A 22,443-nucleotide genomic window follows, 5' to 3' on the forward strand; every position below is an offset into this window, starting at 1 on the left:
CTTAACAACCATGAGATCGTGACGTGAGCTGAAATCAAGAGTTGACTCTTAACTGAGTCACCCGAGTGCCCCCTCATCACTTCTTTAAAGGCCCCGTCTCCAGATAGAGTCACATTCTAAGGTATTGGGGATTAGGGCTTCAACATACAGATTTGGGGGCCACATAATTCAGTCCATAACACTGCCCTAACAACAGCCATTTTATTTAAAATGAATCTAGGGGTGCCTGGGTGGCTCAGTCGGTTAGGTGTCCAGCTTCAGCTCAGGTCATGATCTCGCGGTTCGTGAGTTCGAGCCCTGCGTCAGACTCTGTGCTGACAGCTCGGAGCCTGGAGCCTGCTTCGGATTCTGTGTCTCCCTCTCTCTCTGCCCCTCCCCTGCTCATGCTCTGTCTCCCTCTGTCTCTAAAAAATAAATGTAAAAAAAAATTTTTTTTAATGCATCTAAAAATGATAAAACTGTAGTAACAAGACGAAACACAGGGAAATTAGAACTACTGCAGCCCTTGCCTGTTTTTTCAGGCCCTGTGTTTATGTAAAAAAATTTTTTAATGTTTTTTTTTTTTTTTTTTTCAGAGAGAGAGAGAGATCCAGAGTGTGATCAGGGAAGGGGCAGAGAGAGAGGGAGACGCAGAATCGGAAGCAGGCTCCAGGCTCTGAGCTGTCAGCACAGAGCCCGACATGGGGCTCGAACTCGCGGACAATAAGATCATGACCTGAGCTGAAGTCGAATGCTTAACTGACTGAGCCACCCAGGTGCCCCCAGGCCCTGTGTTTAGAGTTATACATGAAATCCATCTAAAAGAGTCTCAAATATGAAGCAAATTGACAGTGTCGAATAGAATATCAGGGCTTATGTGTTTATATGTATACATGCACACACAGTTGGCCCTTGAATAACATGGGAACACAAGTTTGAACTGAGCATGTCCACTTATAAGTAGATTTTTTTTCTTTAAAGGTTTTTGTTTTTGTTTTTGTTTTTGTTTTTAATTTTTTTTTTTCAACGTTTATTTATTTTTTTGGGACAGAGAGAGACAGAGCATGAACGGGGGAGGGGCAGAGAGAGAGGGAGACACAGAATCGGAAACAGGCTCCAGGCTCTGAGCCATCAGCCCAGAGCCTGACGCGGGGCTCGAACTCACGGACCGCAAGATCGTGACCTGGCTGAAGTCGGACGCTTAACCGACTACGCCACCCAGGCGCCCCTGTTTTGTTTTTTCTTTTAAGTAATCTGTACAGGGGTGCCTGGGTGGCTCAGTCGGTTGAGCGTCCGACTTCGGCTCAGGTCATGATCTAGTAGTTTGTGGGTTCGAGTCCCATGTCGGGCTCTGTGCTGACAGCTCAGAGCCTGGAGCCTGCTTCGGATTCTGTGTCTCCTCCTCTCTGCCCCTCCCATGCTCATGCTTTGTCTCTCTCTGTCTCTCAATAATAAACGTTAAGAAAAAAAAATTTTTCAGTAATCCCTACACGCAAAGTGGGGCTCAAACCCACAACCCTGAGATCAAGAGTCACATGTTCTACCAAGCAAGCCAGCCAGGCACCCATATAAGCAGACGTTTTGTTGTGTTGTGTTGTGTTTTGTTTTGTTTTGTTTTGGTAAATATAATATAGTATGATAAATGTATTTTCCTTACGACTTTCTTTAACATTTTCTTTTTTGTAGCTTACTTCATTGAGAGAATACAGTATATAATACGTGTAACATAGAAAATATGTGTTGTGAATGCCTTTTTGTTTGTTGTTTTAGAGAGAGTGTGCATGTGTGAGCTGGGGGGAGGGGCAGAGAGAGAGAGAGAGAGAGAGAGAGAGAGAATCTCAAGCAGGTTAGGTTCCATGCCCAGCGTGGAGCCCAGTGTGGATCTGGATCTCACAATCCTGGGATCATGACCTGAGCTGAAATCAAGAATTGGATGCTCAACCGACTAGGCCACCCAGGTGCCCCTAGAAAATATGTGTTAATTAACTATTTATGTTATTAGTAAGGCTTCCAGCCAATAGTAACCTATTAGTCGTTAATTGTTAGGGAGTCAAAAGTTGTAAGTGGATCTTTGACCACATGGGGGTTTGGCACCCCTAACCCCTACATTGTTCAAGTGTCAATTGTGTGTGTGTATGGTGTTTACTCATATACAGATACTAAAATAAATGTCTAAAATCTAAAGTCATTCCTTCTCATGCACTTGTAAACATTTTTATTGGTATATAATGCACATACCACAAAACCCACTTAGTGTACAATTCAATAGTCTTGGGTGTGTAATCATCACCACCAAGTTTAGAATATTTTCATCACGCCCAGAAGAAATCCTGTACCCATACCAATCGCTCCCCACTTCCCAGTTCCATCCACCCAGCCCCAGCCCCACTAATCTAGTTCTGTCTCCATGGATTTGCTTATTCTAGACATATCATATAAGTGGAATCCTAAAATGTGTGTTCTTTTGTCTCTGGCTCTTTTCACTTAATATTTTCATCCATATCATATTTCAGTACTCCATTCCATTTCTAAACAATATTCCATTTACATTTAGTTTACACACCAGTTGATGGACATTCCCATCTTTGGCTACTATGAGTAGTAATGTGTTGAATGTTCGTGTACAGCTTTTTGTGTGGACATTTGTTTTCAGTTCTCTTGGGTATATACCTAGGAACAGAACTGCTAGGTCATATGGTACTCTTTTTAATTTTTGAGGAACTGCCAAGCTGTTTTCTTCAATGGCTGCATCAGTTTGCATTTCTACTAGCAGTGTGTATGGGTTCCAATTTTTCCACCTCCTCAACACTGGTTATTGTCCATTTTTTTAATTATAGCTATTCTAGTGGGTGTGAAGTCCATTGTCATTGTGGTTTTGATCTGCATTTCTCTAGTGACTAACCATGTTGAGCATCTTTTCATGTGCTTGCTCAGCATTTGTAGATTTTTGGGAAAATGTCTATTCAAATCATTTGCCCATTTTTATTATTTTATTTTTTTTAATGTTTATTTATTTTGAGAGAGAGAAACCACAAGCAGGGGAGGGGCAGAGAGAGGGAGAGAGGATCCCAAGCAGGCTCCCCGCTCAGTGTGCAGCCGGACACGGGGCTCAATCCCACAACCAAGTTATCATGACCTGAGCTAAAATCAAGAGTCGATTTCTTTTTTTTTTAATTTTTTTTTTCAACGTTTATTTATTTTTTGGGACAGAGAGAGACAGAGCATGAACGGGGGGAGGGGCAGAGAGAGAGGGAGACACAGAATCGGAAACAGGCTCCAGGTTCTGAGCCATCAGCCCAGAGCCCGACGCGGGGCTTGAACTCCCAGACCGCGAGATCGTGACCTGGCTGAAGTCGGACGCTTAACCGACTGCGCCACCCAGGCGCCCCAAGAGTCGATTTCTTAACCGACTGAGCCACCCAGACGCCTCTGTCCATTTTTAAATTGAATTATTTTTCTTTTTGTTGTTGACTCATAAGAGTACTTTATATATTCTGGATACAAATGCCTTATCAGATATATGATTTGCAAATATTTTCTCCAATTCTATCAAACTACTATCTAATTCAATTGGAGATTTATTCCCACGTTTTCTTATAAAAGTCTCACGGTTTTTTACCTCTTACATTTAGGTCTCTGATCCACTTTCACTTAATTTTTATGTATGTTATAAGGAAAGAGTCCAATTTGATTCTTGAGTATGTGGATATCCACTTGTTGTGGCATCATTTCCCGAAAAGATTCTTTCCCCATTGAATTGCTTTGACATCCTTTGCGAAAGTCACTTGACTTCCCAGTACCGAACTGTCATAATTACTGCACCTGTGTAATAACTTTTGAAATTGGGAACTATGAGACCTCCATCTTTGTTTCTCCCTTTCAAAGTTCTTTTAGCTGTTCTGGGTCACTTGCATTTCCATATAAATTTGAGGATCAGCTTGGTGATTTCTGCAGAAACTTTTGGTATCTCATGGGAAAAGTAATCCTAATTTCTCTGACGAAACATATTTTTGATGTATTTCTGAAGGGCTCATCAGAACTTCAAAAGTCTGTGTGAACCCAGTTTGAAGCAGCTGGTTGAGGCTAAAACAACACAGGAAAATTTCAAAGCAAATAATTTTCAGATAATCACCTGGGTTGCCTTGAACCATTTATAATATATACACTTTGGATCTTGGAAACTCATGAAAGAGTTACAATTATGACTTCAATCATTTTGCTGCATAGTTTCTGAGTTCCTACTATACTAGGTAATGTAAAGGATAGAAAGATAATAAGGCATCAAAAGTCCCAGCCAGAACACCCTTCATTAATACAAAGCTTTCCCACTATTAGAATTGTTAATAAAGCTTCTTCAGATTAACGCAAGGGCATAAACAACGTGAAGATCTGTTACACATTTACTCAACTTTCAGTTTTGTGGGAAACCTGTATCTTAGGAGGATTTGGTAAAAATCTATAGAGAAGCCATGACTTAAGGATTATTTACATGCAGGGGCGCCTGGGTGGCTCAGTCAGTTAAGTGTCTGACTTTGGCTCAGGTCATGATCTCATGGTTCGTGAGTTCAAGCCCCAGCCTGCTTCTGATCCTGTCCCCCTCTCTCTCTGCCCCTCCCCCACTCATTCTCTCTCGCTCACTGGCTCTCTCTCTTGAGCTCTTTCTCTCTCTCTCAAAATAAATAAACTTTTTTTAAAAAGTTTAAAAATAAATTCAAAAAAAAAAGGTTTATTTACATGCAAACAATTACCCTCAGGGCAGCAGCATCCGTGGGAGCAGAGTTGGGGTCTATATGCTGATTGCTGGCTGGGACTAGCAGCCAGGCTTAGACGTTAGAGAGGATTCAGCTGCTGGCATACCAGATCTGTAAGCTGACACAAATTTATAAGAAATCCCTTTTAACTTAAAATTTTATTTATTTTACTGTAATACTTGCTCAACGCAGAAAACCTGACCTATTCCAAAGAGTATAAATAATCCCCCGTAATCCCGTAATTCAGAGATAACCAGTACTAACATTTTGGTGTATTTAACTTGACGCATATATATCTTTAAGAGCTTATACAGTTATACACCGTAATTTGAATAATATTCATGCTACATATAGGCAGTTTCCATTTTTTCTGGTGTATAAATGTTCCATCATACGAACACAGGTTAAGCAATCTATCCAACATCCAGGATTTACCTGTATTTTATCACTATGGGTAACAATGGGAAATATGGAGGTAAATATCTTTGTCGGAATTTCTAATTATTGACTTAAGATGGTAGATTTTTTAAATGAAAACATAAAACATGAACTCTTAAGGATAAGCAATATCATAGATGACAACGATCTTCTGCACAGAAATTGGGAGCCCCAGTTTATAGTCCTGGTTCTGGTAGCTTTGTAACTTCAGGACAGTTAGATAATTCTCTGAGAGCAAGGGAAGCAGACCATGAGACTCTCTCTCTCTCTCTCTCTTTTTAATGTTTATCTGTTTTTGAGAGAGAGAGAGAGAGAGAGAGTGAGTGGGGGAGGGGCAGAGAGCGAGGGGGACAGAGGATCTGAAGTGGACTCTGCCCTGATGGCAGGGAGCCTGATGCGGGGCTCAAACTCACAACGGCAAGATCATGACCTGAGCCAAAGTCGGACACTCAACCGACTGAGCCACCCAGGGGCCCCAAACCATGAGACTCTTAAGGATAGAGAACAAACTGAGGGTTGATGGAGAGAGGTAGGCAGGGGGATGGGCTAGATGGGTGATAGAGGAGGGCACTTCTGATGAGCACTGGGTGTTGTATCTGAGTCTCCTGAAACCACTTTACACCATATCTTCACTAAACTAGAAGTTAAATAAAAATTTGGGAAACAAATAAAAATGCAATAATTCTCTGAGAGCCTAATAAAATGAGGTATTTAAATTTTTTTCAGCTTTATTCATTTATTTTGAGAGATACAGAGCACAAGTGGGGGAGGGGCAGAGAGGGGAGGACAGAGAGAATCCCAAGCAGGCTCCGTGCTGCCAGCACAGAGCCCGACTCGGGCCTTGAACTCACATAGCAGCCAGATCGTGACCTGAGCCAAAACCAAGAGTCAGACTCTTAACCGACTGAGCCACCCAGGTGCCCCTAAAATGAGGTATTTAGATTATTAAGGTTCCTTCCAACTCTAATGGTCCATGTACTTGTCCACATTCCATCCATCAGAGGCATTGTAGCTAAGGATTTACCCACCTTCATTTATTTACTTCTCAGATACTATGGAGGACTTGTGCTATGCAAGGCACTCACAGTTTACGTCCCCTGTAAAGTCACAGCCATGTGAACAGTCTGTTGAAGTCATCCCTGGGAGCTCGTTTCCCAAGATGGGATTCCTGGCAACAGAACTGACTGATGGGAGAAGTTGGGTGGGTAACAGAATCGGCTCACCTCTCCCCACATGTCTAGGAGGTCAGCCACCGAATCCAGGGATATCACTCCCCCCCCTTTGTTATACTTCCATAGCCTCGTCTGTCTGGGTCTTAAGGTGTTTCACCCTGGGAAGGACTAACTAGTTTAGTTGAGCAAAAAGAAAAATAGGGCGCTGGGAAAATGTTGGAAGATACCAAGAAGGAAGAAAGGGAAGCAGATGTGGGAGCTGGGAATGGCAACTAGGAATCCCATCTGGGCCAAAGCCCATCACCTGTCTCACCCAGCTGCCAGGACAGGTCCGGCTTTGTGCTGTTAATGCCTTTTTATTTATTTATTTATTTTTTTGAGTATAGTTGACACAGTATTACATTAGTTTCAGGTGTACAACACAGTGATTTGACAAGTTTGTACCTTATGCTCTGTTCACGAGTGTAGCTACCATCTGTCCCGTTACATCGCTATTACAGTATCACTGACTGTCTTCCCTGTGCTGTCTTTTATTCCCGTGATTTATTCATTCCATAACTGGAAACGTGTATCTCCTGCTCGCTTTCACCCTTTCCACCCCCCCCCCCCCCCCCCCCCCGTCTGGCAACCATCAGTTTGCTCTCTGTATGTATAGGTCTGGCTCTGCTTTTGGTTTGTGTATCCACTGGTTTTTGTTCTTAGTGTCTTGATGTTCACGCTGACGTTATAACTTCTGACCGGGGGCACCAAAATGGCACAATCGGTGACCGAGTTCTACCCCTAGGGTTTCTAATTAGAACTGACGATGCTCCAAATCAGAAGCATTTTCCCTAATGTTTTCCCCAAACACAAAGGCTTAGATTTTCACCATCCCTAGTTGGGGGTGGGGGGTGGGGAGGAATACCGCAGCAGATGACAGATGGCAGTGCTTTGCTTCTCCTGGGACCAGACCAAACGAGGGAACCGAAACACAGGGATGAACGGCATTAGTCTGCTGGACGCCAAAACAAACTTCATGTATATTTTAGGGAACCATGAAACTAACCTAAGTTATTTACAAAACCGAGGGTTTAGTAGAAGCAATGTAAACCAGGGGCGCCTGGGTGGCTCAGTCGGTTAAGCATCCAACTTCAGCTCAGGTCATGATTTCATAGTTCATGAGTTCGAGCCCCGTGTCAGGCTCTGTGCTGACAGCTCAGAGCCTGGAGCCTGCTTCGGATTCTTTGTCTCTCTCTCTCTCTCTCTCTGCTCCTCCCCTGCTGGCTCTCTCTTTCTCTCTCTCTCTCAAAAATAAATAAAAACATTAAAAAAAAAAAAAGGCAGTGCCAACCAGAACTAAACCCATTTTCTTAAAACGTTGACGTTGAGTAAAACTTAACTATTAAAATAATGGCCAAAGAGAACTTCAGTTGAATCTCGCTTGGGAAAGTCAGAGTCCAGAATCAGGAGAGTCTTCTAAGAGGTGAGTTTTGGATGAGGCAAAAAAGAAAGGCACACCACTTGGTCTGCGTGGAGCCCAACGCAGGGCTCGATCCCATGAACTGTGAGATCATGACCTGAGCTGAAACCAAGAGTTAGACACCGAATCGACTAAGCTACCCAGGTGCCCCAGAAAGGTACGCTTGGTCTACGAGGCCAGCGAGGTGCAGACTGCACAGGCAGCAATGGGTCTGGAAGGTGCTGGAAAGTCTTAAAACCCCCTGGGAGTCAAGCTGAACTACATACAGAAGCCAGAAGAGAATCATTCCACTTCCTTGATGGTCATTATGGATTGACCCATAGAATGCATACGGAAGTTGACCGCAGGGTCTTCTAACCATGAGGTGCTCAACAAATGTCCCATCTGAATTGTGTCTGCTGTGTTGCACAGTACAACGTGCAAAGGGTTAGAGTAACGGGAGAGAGATTGGAAATTATGTGTCACTTCCCTGGTTCGATTTTTCCTTGACAGGAGCATTCACTAAATCAAAGCAACAAACCATTAGAGGCTGGGTCCCGTCAGCCAAGCTCTCATGCATCTCCATTAGGGAAAGGGTTTATTTTAAGCTTATAAATATAAACAATTACATGAAAGCATTTCACTCTCATGCATTCATGTCAAGAACAGGACATTTTGTTTCTCCTTTTTCCAGCTCCTCTCCCTTCAGTCTGATGGAGGAGCCCTTCTCAAATTGTGGTCTGTCTGGTTGGCCCGCCGTCCTCAGAAGCACCTGGGAGCCCGTGAAACATGCAGACACTCGGGTCACACTGATTCAGAATTAGGGGGGAGGGTCAGGAATCGATTCTGAAAACCTTTCTAGAAGACCGTTTGGACCCTTGAGTTTAAGAATCCCTGAGGCGCGCCTGGGTGGCTCAGTCGGTTAAGTGTCCAACTTCAGCTCAGGTCACAATCTCGCAGTTCATGAGTTCATGCCCCGCATGGGGCTCTGTGCTGACAGCTCGGAGCCCCGGAGCCTGCTTCGGGTTCTATGTCTCCCTCTCTCTCTGCCCCGCCCCCACTCATGCTCCGTCTTGCTCAAAAATAAATAAACATTGGGGCACCTGGGTGGCGCAGTCGGTTAAGCGTCCGACTTCAGCCAGGTCACGATCTCGCGGTCCGTGAGTTCGAGCCCCGCATCAGGCTCTGGGCTGATGGCTCAGAGCCTGGAGCCTGTTTCTGATTCTGTGTCTCCCTCTCTCTCTACCCCTCCCCCGTTCATGCTCTGTCTCTCTCTGTCCCAAAAATAAATAAACGTTGAAAAAAAAATTTTTTTTAATAAATAAATAAATAAATAAACATTAAAATTTTTAAAAATGATAAATCTCTAAGAAAAAAAAATCCCTGAGCTAGGAGGGGTGCCCAGGTGCCTCAATCTGTTAAGCATCTGACTCTTGATTTCAGATCAGGTCATGATCTCACGGTTCGTGGGATCAAGCCCTGCGTCAGGCTCTGTGCTGACAACGCACAGCCTGCTGGGGATTGTCTTTCTCTCTGCCCCTTCCCTGCTCATGCACTCTCTCTCTCTCTCTCTCTCTCTCTCTCAAAATAAATAAATAAAAAGGAGGGTTTTGCCAGTGACCAACATCCACCCATTGCCATTGGTTTGTTCACTCGTCGGGGGTCACACAGAACCCACGAGGCAGCTATTTTAGCCTCAGTCAGAGTCCTGCTCTAGACCTTGAGCTAAGAAAGAAGGCCACAGGTGGTTGGGTATGTGTGTATGCCTGCAGCCCACAGGCAGGCTGTCCTCTGCATCTCAAACTCTAGCCCAGGAGACCTTGAGTGCCAAGCACAGAAAACCTGCGTCATGTGGGGAAGGAGGGGGGAGGGCAGCTTAGAATGCAGAGTCCTGGGCCGTGCCCCAAACCTCCTGAATCAGAATCACGGGGAGCCAGGCCCCGAAACGTGCATATTGACAAACTCACCAAGCAATTCTGATAAGCACCAAAATCTGAGAACCCCTGGGTTGCCACCACTGTAAGGATAAGTACACATACCTCCGAGGGTGTGCGAAGACCTTCCAAGCCAAGTATGGGCACAAATAGTGTCAGAGGGATCAATTTCCAGACTCTGCACTTCCAGATGTTTTCAGGCTTCCTAAAATCCATCTGCCTGAGGAAGAGGCAGCATGCAGAACCTCCTTTCCTGTGTCCCCTTTCTTGAGTGCCTGTGGCTCCCTTGAGAGACAAAAGAAAATCCTTCTTCTCATCCAGCCCAAAACTTACTGTGGGGACTGCCCCCAGGGTATAAAAACCTCCTAGACAGAAACAGACAATTCAAACGACTGGGCCTGGGACTCAGAAAATGAGTGACTACAACAACAGGGAAGCAGGAACTCCGGTAGGGGCACCTGGCTGGCTCATGCGACTCTTGATCTCAGCATTGTGAGTTCGAGCCCCACGATGGGTGTAGAGCCTACTTTAAAAAAAAAAAATACTTTGAGGAGCGCCTGGGTGGCGCTCAGTTGAGCGCCCGACTTCAGGTCAGGATCTCACAGTTCGTGAGTTCGAGCCCCGCGTCGGGCTTGCTCCTGTCAGTGCAGAGCCTGCTTTGGATCCTCTGTCCCCGCCCCCCCCTGCCCCTCCCCCACGCTCTCTCTCTCTCTCTCTCTCTCTCTCAAAAATTAATAAACATTAAAAAAATTAACTTTGATAATCGATCACTGCTATTCTTTGTATATACTTGAAAAGGAGTCAAAGAATTGAGTGGCATTGCTATAGCAAAATTGTCATCTACTTAAAATTGTGAATAAGGTTCTTCAGTGTTTACATCTGTAAAAGGAAAGAAAAGTAGGAATAAAATTGAGGCAGAACCCTGTCTCCTTTTAGCAGTAAGAAATAGTCATCCACAGAAATATGAACTAATTACATATGGTCCCATACACCTCATTTAAACTTTTCTTTTTTAATGTTTATTTATGTTTGAGAGAGGGAGCGTGAGTTGGGGAGGGGCAGAGAGAGAGTGAGAGAGCGAGGAACTGAGGATCTGAAGGGCTCAAACTCACAAACCATGAGATCACGACCTGAGCCGAAGTCAGACGCTTAACTAACTGAGCTACCTACCCAGGCACCCCCATACTTCCAACAAAAATTTGCTTCTCGTGTTTAATAATTATTGGATAAATTGTTTATTTATTTTTCATTTTTTAGAAAGAGCACGAGCAGGGGAGAGGGTCAGAGGGAGAGAGAGAGAATCTCAAGCAGTCTCCACGCTCATCACACAGCCCAACACGGGGCTCGATCCCACGAACCGTGAGATCATGACCTGAGCTGAAATCAAGAGTTGGACGCTCAACCGACCGAGCCTGAGCCACGCAGGTGCCCCTTGGTTAAAACTGTTGCATTTATATCGATCACGTGTGTAGTAACAAAACTATAAGGCTAACTTGATTCAGAAGAGAAGTGTTAAACATTCAGAGCTTTGTGGTCACAAGAAATAAAAATACAAGTTTAATGTGCGTATCTAGATTGGCTGCAGAGAAGTATGACAGGATGATCAATAGAGACACTTTCAAGAATAAAAATATATTACATTAGGATACAAATCTGAGGTAAGAGGAATGGAAGTGCAGTAGTTCCCCCTTATCCATGGGGATATGTCCCAAGACCCCCAGTCGATGCCTGAAAACGCAGATACTGCTACTGAACCCCTTATATACTATTTTTTCCTATACACATATGCCTATGATAAAGTTTAATTTATTAATTAGGCACAGTAAGAGATGAACAGCAATAATAAACTAGAACGATTATGATAATATACTCCAATAAAAGTTATGTGAATGTGGTCTTTCAAATGATCTCACGGCCCTGCCCTCACCCCTCTTCCTGCGACAACGTGAGATCGTAGAGCGTCTACGTGACAAGACGAAGGGAGGGGAATGATGTCGGCACTGTGGCGTAGCCTTAGGCTGCTATCAACCATCTGAAGACATGTCAGAAGAAGGATCACCTGTTTCCGGACTGTGGCTGGCCATGGGTGATTGAAACCACAGATATGGAGGGACTACTGTATACATTCAAGGAGAAAAGAGAACCATTGTTTTCAACTGTTAAAAGAGGAGCTTGCCTATGTGTTTTTGAAGGACATGGTGGTGACTGTAAATTGTTATGGTATGAATCTATGGTGTATGAAATGCATCTTAATAAAGCTGTTATTAAAAAAATAATTGCGGAGGGGGGGCATCTGGGTGGCTCAGTCGGTTGACCATCTGTCTCTTGATTTCAGCTCAGGTCGTGATCTCATGGTTCATGGGATTGAACCCCGCATTGGGCTCTGGGCTGATAGCTCGGAGCCTGCTTGGGATTCCCTCTCTACCCCTTCCCCCACGCGTGCTTTCTCTCTCTTTCTCTTTCTCTCTCTCAAAATAAATAAATAAATTTTTTAAAAAATTAAAAAAAAAATTGGGAATTGGTATTTTGGAATAACTACTGACTGCCCCCCTCTTCCTAAAAATGAATTTCTTTTTTTTTTTACAATGTTTTTATTTATTTTTGAGACAGAGAGAGAGACAGAGCATGAGTGGAGCTGAAGCAGAGAGAGAGGGAGACACAGAATCCGAAGCAGGCTCCAGGCTCTGAGCTGTCAGCACAGAGCCAGACTCAGGGCTCGAACCCAGAACCCACAATCCGCGAGATCATAACCTGAGCCAAAGTCAAATGCATAACTGACCGAGCCACCGAGGCATCCCTTAAGGATTTATTTAAAATGATGGTGCTTACCAGACAGCAACATATATTTTGGCTCTCTGCCATTAGCTTCATGACTGACCACATAGCTTCCTCCCTCCTGGGACCTCAGTTTCCCTATCTGCAAGAATAGAGATTGGACACAATGATATTTCAAGTCCTTCCAGGTCTAACTGGCGATTACACCACCTTAATTCACCTGGTTTGTTATTTTCCCTTCAGCAATCAGTTTTTAGGCCGTTGTATAATTTCAGCTCACCTCCACTAGAGGGTAGCCAGAGAAAGGAGATGAGGCTCGAAACAGTTACTTGTATTCTTTGCATTTAGTCCTGACCCCACCCGCCCCCCCCCCCCAGAAAAAGTTGGCAGAAAAAATTGATGTTACATGGACAAAAACAAAATAGGGAATTTCTGTTGGTTTCATTTATTGTAGCTGTTAGGCTCTTAATATATTACACAAAGAGATTACAACAGGGGTGTTTTACATGATTTCCTTTTTATTCCATTTAAGGAAATCAAGAATATACCTGATTGCTGGGGCGCCTGGCTGCGTCAGTAAGAGAAGCATGTTTCTCTTGATGTTGTGAGTTTGAGCCCCACGTTGAGTTTAGAGATTACTTAAAAATAAAATCTTCGGGGAAAAAATAAAAAAACTTGATTAATAATGCTGTGTCCAGACAGTCTATCCCCAGCTAAGAAATTCAATCTTTACTGAGTCAATCTTTCCCATTCTTTTTACTGGGATTCCCAATTGAGAATTTTGATCAGGAACCTTCACTGATTTCCATTTGCTTACCACAAAAAGTTGTAGCTCTCTAGGCAACTTTCTAATCAACTTTGTGTCCCATTACTCCCCAGAAATTATCCTGCACCCCTGAGATGCACCTTTCCATAAAAATCTCACAAACATTGCCTTGGTGTTGGCAAGACTGACCCAGGCGTGGTGTGATAGAAAGAGCTGCAAACCAGAGTCAAAAGATTTTATTGCGTAGAGCTCCTTGGAAAAATGGCTGATTTCAGGGCTGGCCAAGGTAGGCACAAGACCAGTCTGGAACATACTGTTATGCCACAAATTAAGGAAGTGCTCAAAATAAACGACAGGGGTATGTCACAAGGACAAGAACCAGCTTGAAAGGGCCATTGGCCAAATCTGGGACAAACTGAGAATCACAATAATTAAGTACAGTAATAAATTATGAAACATTGGAAAAATGGAATGCCAGGGGCACCTGGGTGACTCGGTTGGTTGAGCATCTGACTCTTGATTTTGGCTCAGGTCGTGATCCCAGGGTCGTGGGATTGAGTCAGGCACCCTAGAGAGCATGGAGCCTGCTTAAGATTCTCTCTCTCTCTCTCTCTCTCTCTCTCCCTCTGTCCGTCTCCCTGGCTCACACACTCTCTCTTAAATAAAAAAAAAATAGAAAGCCATGAGTCCATATCAATAAGAAACATAACTAACTAAATAAATAAAATGGAGGAGACGGGACGGATCTTACTTAAATATTAGTCAGACAAGAATCATCAATGGCTTTTGATTAGGACTAGGATATTTGTATGGTCTTAACATATTACCCCATAAAGTACTTGCTCACTGCACAGTAAAAAGAAAAATAATGATACAGCGAAGAAATTGGACAATACCTTCACCAGGCAATCAAACTTAACACCACAAATTAACAGGGGGACATGTGTCTCCAGACGTGAGACCCTGAGAAAGACCCCCAGCGTCACCTCCGTAGTATTTCAGCTGAGAATGCATCTCCTAAATTAATCGTGAGGAAACTTCACCAAACACCAAATAAGGAAAGTTCTGTTGAAGGAAACAAACAGACAAAAAGAAGAAGAAGAAAAACAAGAAGAAGAAGGGCACGAAGACTGTATTCTTCAAAAACGTCCGTGTCGGTAGAGCACGCGACTCTTGATCTCAAGGTTGTGAGTTCGAGCCCCATATTGGGGCAAAGAGATTATTGAAAAAAATTAAAAAAAAATAAAACCTTAAAAAGTGTCGACATCATGGGGCTCCTGGATGGCTCAGCCGGTTCAGCATCCGACTCCAGCTCAGGTCATGATCTCACGGTTCGAGTGTGGGTTCGAGCCCCACGTCGGGCTCTGTGCCGACAGCTCGGAGCCTGGAGCCTGCTTCGGATTCTGTGTCTCCCTCTCTCTCTCTGCCCCTCCCCGACTCACTCTCTGTCTCTCAAAAAACATAAGATAAAACATTAAAAAAAAAAACCTGTCAACGTCATAAAAACAAAGTAAATCTCTGGCAATGTTTCCAGATTAAAGGAGACTAAAAAGACATGACAATTAAATGCATACCTGATCCCAGGCTGGAGCCTGTATGGGTGGGGGAGATAACACCATAAAGAACATGACTGTGTCAATTGACAAAAGTGCAATACGATGATAGATTACAGAAAATTATATCAATATTAAATTTAATGACCTTGGTAACTGTACTATGGTTAAGTAAAAGAATATCGCTAGTCTTATTTCTTTTAAGATTTTATTTTTTAAAGTAATCTCTACGCCCAACGTGGGGCTCAAACTCACAACCCTGAGATCAAGAGTCGCATGCTCCTCCAACTTGAGCCAGCCAGGCGTCTCCCTGTTCTTATGAAATATACACTGAAGTATTTCGGGGTAATGGGTCATAAGTTATGTGACTTATTCTCAAATGGCTCAGAAAAAAATAAGAATATGTACAGAGAGAGAGAGAGAGAGCAGGTACAAATGAGCTATAACAACAGCAATACGTGTTCTCTGTACCATTCTTATTTTTGCTCCTTTTCTGTAATTTTGAAATTATTTCTAAATTTAAAAGCTTAAAATAGAAGATGTGGCCACGCCCCTTCGATCTCTATGACCACTGACAACATCTACGCACTCACGGCAGAGGCAGCTACCGACCATCGAGCGCTTACCACGGGTCAGGCACTGTGGCAGGCATTTTAGCTGCATTATCTTAGTCCCTGAGATAGTACTTGAAGAGAGGTTCGATCATGGTTCTCCAGATGAGGAAACTGAGGCTCAGAGATGTTCAGCAGCTTACACGAAATCACCTAGTTATTGAGTGGCAGGGTTGAGATTTGAGCGCAGGTCTGACACTGATACCCCATTTCCAAAGAAGATACTAGTACTTCGTCATACTTTTTTTTTTACATAGTAATTATGATATTCTAAAATATTATTTATTTAACATTGGAATCATTTCTTTTCCGTCTTCCCCCACTGCCCACAAGGGCAGAGGTCTTGGTTTTGTTTCATGATGCATTCCCAAGCATCTGGAATAACGTCTGGCACGTAGTAAGCCCTCGGTAATGTTTTTCTTTTCTTTCTTTCTTATTATTTTTATTTTAGAGAGAGAGTACGGGGGACGGGGAGAGAGAGAGGGAGAAAGGATCTTAAGCAGGCTCCACACTCGGCGCAGACCCCGACACGGGGCTCGATCTCACAAATTGTGAAATCGTGACCTGAGCTGAAATCGAGAGAGGGGCGCTCAACCGACTGAGCCACCCACGCACGCGCCCCTCAGTAATGTTTTTCACGAAGACTTACACCTTAGGAATGCTGGGAAGATTAAAGAAGACGATGTAAATAGCACTTGATGTCCTTTGCTGTAACTTTTGAACGAGTTTGTAACTTTTGAGCAGAGGCCCCAGCAGTTCTATCAAAGCTTCGGGAGTGATGAAGATGTCTCCTCACAGAACAAAGGTGGGAGCACCTCTACCTTGCATGCTTGTGATCAGATAGGAAACAGCCAGGGCATAGGCACACTCTGCTTACGTTTATGAAACATCTTTTTCTTTCTTTAGGTTTTTATCTATTTATCTTTCGAGAGAGAGAGCACGCACACGTGAGTGGGGGATGGGCAGAGAGAGAGGAAGAGAGAGAGAACCCTAAGCAGGCTCCACCCTATCAGCATCGAGCCTGAGGCAGGGCTTGAACCCACAAACCATGAGAAGATCATGAGCTGAGCTGAAATCAAGAGTCAGACGCTCAAGCAACTGAGCCACCCAGGCGCCCCCATCTCTGAAGCATCTTTTTTTTTTAATTTTTTTTTTAACGTGTATCTATTTTTCAGAGAGACAGAGAGACAGAGAGACAGAGCACGAGCAGGGGAGGGGCAGAGAGAAAGGGAGACACAGAATCCGAAGCAGGCTCCAGGCTCCGAGCTGTCAGCACAGAGCCCAACTCGGGGCTCGAGCCCACGAACCGTGAGATCATGACCTGAGCTGAAGTCGGATGCTTAACTGACTGAGCCACCCAGGGGCCCCATCTATGAAGCATCTTAAAGGCACTCAGTTACTGGAAAGTTTTTTACAACTTCAGACAGAATTTTAGGGGTGCCTGGGTGGCTCGGTCAGTGGAGCGTCCAACTCCTGATTTCAGCTCAGGTCATGATCTCACGGTTCGTGAGCTGGAGTCCTGCATCGCCCTCTGTGTTAACAGTGTAGAACCTGTTTGGGATTCTCTCTCTCCCTCTCTCTCTGCTCCTGCCCCACTTGTGTTTTCTCTCTCTCTCAAAACATAAATCATAAACTTTAACTAAAAGACAGAATTTTAAAATATGAGTAGTTAACAATCTTTTTCAGCTCCTGGACACTGGCAAGGAAACCCTTCTTTTCCCAAAGAAGACAGATTTTCCATGCCATTGGACATGAAAATTCGATGGTAACATCCCCATTCTCAGAGCCCAAGGAAAGGCTACAAAAATACTGGGGGATTGGAAGGAGGTGGAAACTCAAGACCAGATCAAACAACATTGAGATCTCAGGCATTTCTTAGTACATTGTGCTGGCTCCACCTCAAGGAGGAAATAAACAGAAAGAGTGAGAAAAAAATACGTCAGCCAAACAAAAGGAAGAGGGAGTGTGTGATTTTCATGAGAACAAGGTCAGGTTTTGCTAACTACTTAATCTCAGCCCCTAGCCCAGTGCCTGGCATATAGTAGGTACTCAATAAATATTCACAAACTGGTGGACTGTCAGCTTTTGCTTAAGTAGCAGCCCCCCAAATCTCAGAGACGACAAATCTTTCTCCCTTGCTTTGCGGTTCTGCGGGCTGGCTGTGGGCCTCCTAGGCTCAGTTAACCTGGCTTCTTAGGCTTGAGTTCAGGTCTGCTCCTTGATTCAGGACCCATGCCAAAGCAGAGCAGCAGGAAGCAAAAATACAGGCATACGAAAGCAAAAATCCAAAAACACAACGCCTCTGAAAGCCTCTGCTCAGGACTGAGACGCTATCAACTTGGCCCATGAATATGGACCAAATGGAATTGTTGTTCAGAATAGGTCAGATGACCAAGCCCAGAGTCCATGGAATGGGGAAATACATTCCGCTTACTCCCCTGGGTGGGATGTGCTGGTAAGTTGCCCGGCAAAGGGTGCGCATGTATCTTTCTTTTGTAGGGAGAAGGTAGAGAAGAGACGAGTAATCCCACGTTCTGGGCACTCTTGTCCATACACCAGAGAAGAGTTGACCTGTCTGTTTATGTTATTCTGATTATAATTATTCATGCATTCACGGCTTATTTAATTAAGGCCTATCCCTTGCACACAGGGTAAGAGCTCCTTGAGGGTCGGGATGGTGTTGGGTTTGGCTCATCATTGAATTTGCAGCATCTAGAACAGTCCCTCATACATAGCAGATGCTTTTTGTTTTGTTTTGTTTTGTTGTTTTTTTAGAACAACTCAGCACCCTGGGTGGCTCAGTCTTTTGAGCGTCTGACTGCTGATTTCGGCTCAGGTCGTGGTCTTTCAGTTTGTGAGATCAAGCCCTATGTCAGGCTCTTTGCTGACGGTGCACAGCCTACTTGGATTCTCTCTCTCCCTCTCTCTCTACCCCTCCCCACTCATGCTCACTCTCTCTCTCTCAATAAATAAAAAAACTAAAAAAAAAAAAAAGAAAAGAAAAGAACAATTCAACAAAATAAAATTCTGGTTTATTGTTGGATACCTAGTAGAGGCTTAATTTATTAAGCATTGTTGAAATAATGGATGAATAAATAGATCCCTGTGTGTTCCATTAAGAGTTTTTACATGACCCTCCACTCCTTCTAGAATCTCAGTGTTTCACAGTGCAGCCGGAAATGCCCTGCAATCACTTCAGAGAACAAAGGTCACTGTCAGGGTTTGGAAGAAAATATTACAAAAGGACAAAGATTCATTGAAGAGATTCTAGAAGGGGAGCCTGCACGCTGGAATTTATTTAGGTCTGATTCTGCAATCATAGAATGTATCTGGAAAGCTTTGATAAGAAAGTCCTCTCTGGCGACACTTGATTTCTGGCATATATTGAGTTAAGTTGAGTAGAGATAACATTGTTGTCCAGTCTTGCACAAAAACTTTAGGACAAACCAGGTAGACAAAGAAGAAAAACTCTTCATGCAAGCTTTGAGGGGGAAAAGAAATCATTACTGCCCATTTACTTAGTTGTGTTGAATAAATCTTTTTTTCCAGCTTTATTGAAAAAATAATTGGAGTGGCTGGCTGGCTCAGTTGGTAAAGCTTGCAACTCTTGATCTCAGGGTCATGAGTTCGAGCCCCACATTGGGCATAAAGCTTGCTTTAAAAAAATAAAAAGAAAGGGGTTCCTGGGTGGCTCAGTCAGTTAAGTGTCCGACTTCAGCTCAGGTCACAATCTCGAAGTTTTTGAGTTTGAGCCCCACGTCGGGATCCGTGCTGACAGCTCACAGCCTGGAGCCTGCATCAGATTCTGTGTCTCCTTCTCTCTCTCTGCCCCTCCCCTGCTCTCACTCTGCCTCTCTCAATAATAAATAAACATTAAAAAGTTTTTTTGGGGGGGCGCCTGGGTGGCGCAGTCGGTTAAGCGTCCGACTTCAGCCAGGTCACGATCTCGCGGTCCGGGAGTTCGAGCCCCGCGTCAGGCTCTGGGCTGATGGCTCAGAGCCTGGAGCCTGTTTCCGATTCTGTGTCTCCCTCTCTCTCCGCCCCTCCCCCGTTCATGCTCTGTCTCTCTCTGTCCCAAAAATAAAATAAACCTTGAAAAAAAAATTTTTTTTTTTAAAAAAAAAGTTTTTTTTTTTAATTTTTTTTTTAACGTTTATTTATTTTTGGGACAGAGAGAGACAGAGCATGAACGGGGGAGGGGCGGAGAGAGAGGGAGACACAGAATCCGAAGCAGGCTCCAGGCTCTGAGCCATCAGCCCAGAGCCCGACGCGGGGCTCGAACTCCTGGACCGCGAGATCGTGACCTGGCTGAAGTCGGACGCTTAACCGACTGCGCCACCCAGGCGCCCCAAAAAAAGTTTTTTTAATAAAATAAAAATAAAAAAATAATTGACATATGTCACTGTGTAATTTACAAAAAAAAATTTTTTTAATGTTTGTTTATTTTTGAGAGACAGAGTGCGGGCAGGAGAGGGGCAGAGAGAGAGGGAGCCACAGAATCCGAAGCAGGCTCCAGGCTCCGAGCTGTCAGCACAGAGCCCGACGCGGGTCTTGAACTCACGAACCGTGAGATCATGACAGGAGTCGAAGTCAAATACTTAACCGACCTTGCCACCCAGGCGCCCCTTAAGGCATATAGCATGATGGCTTCATTTACATGTATTGTGAAATGATTCCCACGATAGGTTCAGCTAACATCCATCTTCTCATATAAATGCAATAAAAAGAAAAGAGGGGCCCTGGCTGGTTCAGTTGGTAAAACATGTGACTCTGGATCTCTGGGTCATGAGTTCAAGCCCCACACTGGGGGCAGAGTTACTTAAATAAATAAATACTTCTAAATAAATAAATAAATATCTTAAAGAAACGAATGAGGGGCGCCCGGGTGGCTCAGTCGATTGGGCGTCCGACTTCAGCTCAGGTCACGATCTCGTGGTCCGTGAGTTCGAGCCCCACGTCGGGCTCTGGGCTGATGAAGGCTCAGAGCCTGGAGCCTGCTTCGGATTCTGTGTCTCCCTCTCTCTCTGCCCCTCCCCCATTCATGCTCTGTCTCTCTCTCTCTCAAAAATAAATAAAAAACGTTAAAAAAAAAAAAAAGAAACGAATGAGGAAAAGGAAAAAGGAAAAAAAAATCTCCTTGTGATGAGAACTTGTAGAATTCGTTCCCTTAACAACTTTCCTATATATCACGTGGCACTGTTAGCTATTGTCACGTTGTATATTACATCCCTGGTACCCACTTATCTGATAACTGGAAGTTTGTGCGTTTTGGCCGCCTTCCTCCAATTCCCCCTTACCCTTGCCCTCAACCATAATTACAAATCCGATTTCTCTCTCTCTCTCTCTCTCTTTTTTAAAGTAAGCTCTGTGCCCAATGTGCGGCTTGAACTCACAACCCCAAGATCAAGAGTCACTCGCTCCACTGACTGAGCCAGATCAGGCGCCCCGATCTCTCTCTTTTTTTTTTAACTGAAGTATAATTAACATAAAATGGCATGTTGGTTTCAGGAGTGCATACGGTACATTGATTCAACAATACTATACATTACTCATGTGCTTACGATGATAATTATAGCCACCATTCAATGTTACTACAATGTTATTAACTATATTCCCTATTGTGTACTTTTCATTTGATCTCTTTTTTCTATGAGTGTGTGTTTTCTTTTTAAAAAATTTTTTAAATGTTTATTTTTGACAGAGAGAGAGAGAGAGAGATGGCTGGGGAGGGGTAGAGAGAGAGGGAGACAGAGGATCCGAAGCAGGCTCTGCTTCGGAGAGTGGAGAGCCCAACGTGGGGCTTGAACTCACAACCCCGACATCAAGCACTGCATGTTCTACCAACTGAGCCAGCCAGCTGTCCCTATGAGTTTGGGGTTTGTTCGGTTTTGTTTCGTTTTAGATTCCACGTGTAAGTGAGATCATACAGCATTTGTCTTTTGTTGTCTGACTTATTTCACGTAGCATAGTGTCTCCAAGGGTTATCCATGTCACAAATGGTAAGATTTCCTCATTTTTTTAACGGCCAAATAGTATTCCATTGTATATCTACCGCAACTTCTTTACCCACCCGCCCAAATCCATGTTTGTTACTAAATAAAACGGGTCTTATTCTCAAGTTCAACACCCCCCCCCCCCCCCCGCTCCCCCGGGCTCCCTACGCAGTCGGAGATGTTCTGTGAAGAACCATATGGCTCCGATACAGGGAGAAATGGAATACTCACCTTACAGAGAAGCAAAAGTATGCCCTTCCGTGCTTCCCACATTTTCCCACAGAAATATTCCAAAGTAGAGGTGTATGAATGCTACAAGCATAAAATTTCATGAAGTCTTGGATTTTACTTTAAAAGCCCATGTAGGGGCGCCTGGGTGGCGCAGTCGGTTAAGCGTCCGACTTCGGCCAGGTCACGATCTCGCGGTCCGTGAGTTCGAGCCCCGCGTCGGGCTCTGGGCTGATGGCTCAGAGCCTGGAGCCTGTTTCCGATTCTGTGTCTCCCTCTCTCTCCGCCCCTCCCCCGTTCATGCTCTGTCTCTCTCTGTCCCAAAAATAAATAAACGTTGAAAAAAAAATTTAAAAAAAAAATAAATAAAAGCCCATGCACATTTTGCTTTTTACTACATAATACATCTAAGTTTGTTACAATATAAAAATACCATTTAGGGGCACCTGGGCGGCTCAATCATGTAAGCGTCCGACTCTTGATTTCGGCTCAGGTCATGATCTCACGGTTTGTGGGTTCGAGCCCCACATCAAGCTCTGCGCTTGGGATTCTCTTTCCCTCTCCCTGCTCCTCTCCAACTTCCTTGCACACGAGTGCGTGTGTGTGCACATTCTCTCTCTCTTTCTCTCTCTCTCAAAATAGGTAAGTTTTTTTAAACTTGAAAAAAAAACGCCACTTAGGGGCACTTGACTGGCTCAGTTGGCGGTACATGAGACTCCTGATCTCGGGGTTGTGATTTTAAGCCCCACATTGGGTGCAGAGATGACTTAAATATAAGATTATAAAAATAAACATTTAAAGTTAC

This window comes from Leopardus geoffroyi, chromosome X (genome assembly GCF_018350155.1).
Source record: "Leopardus geoffroyi isolate Oge1 chromosome X, O.geoffroyi_Oge1_pat1.0, whole genome shotgun sequence".
NCBI classification, from domain to species: domain Eukaryota; kingdom Metazoa; phylum Chordata; class Mammalia; order Carnivora; family Felidae; genus Leopardus; species Leopardus geoffroyi.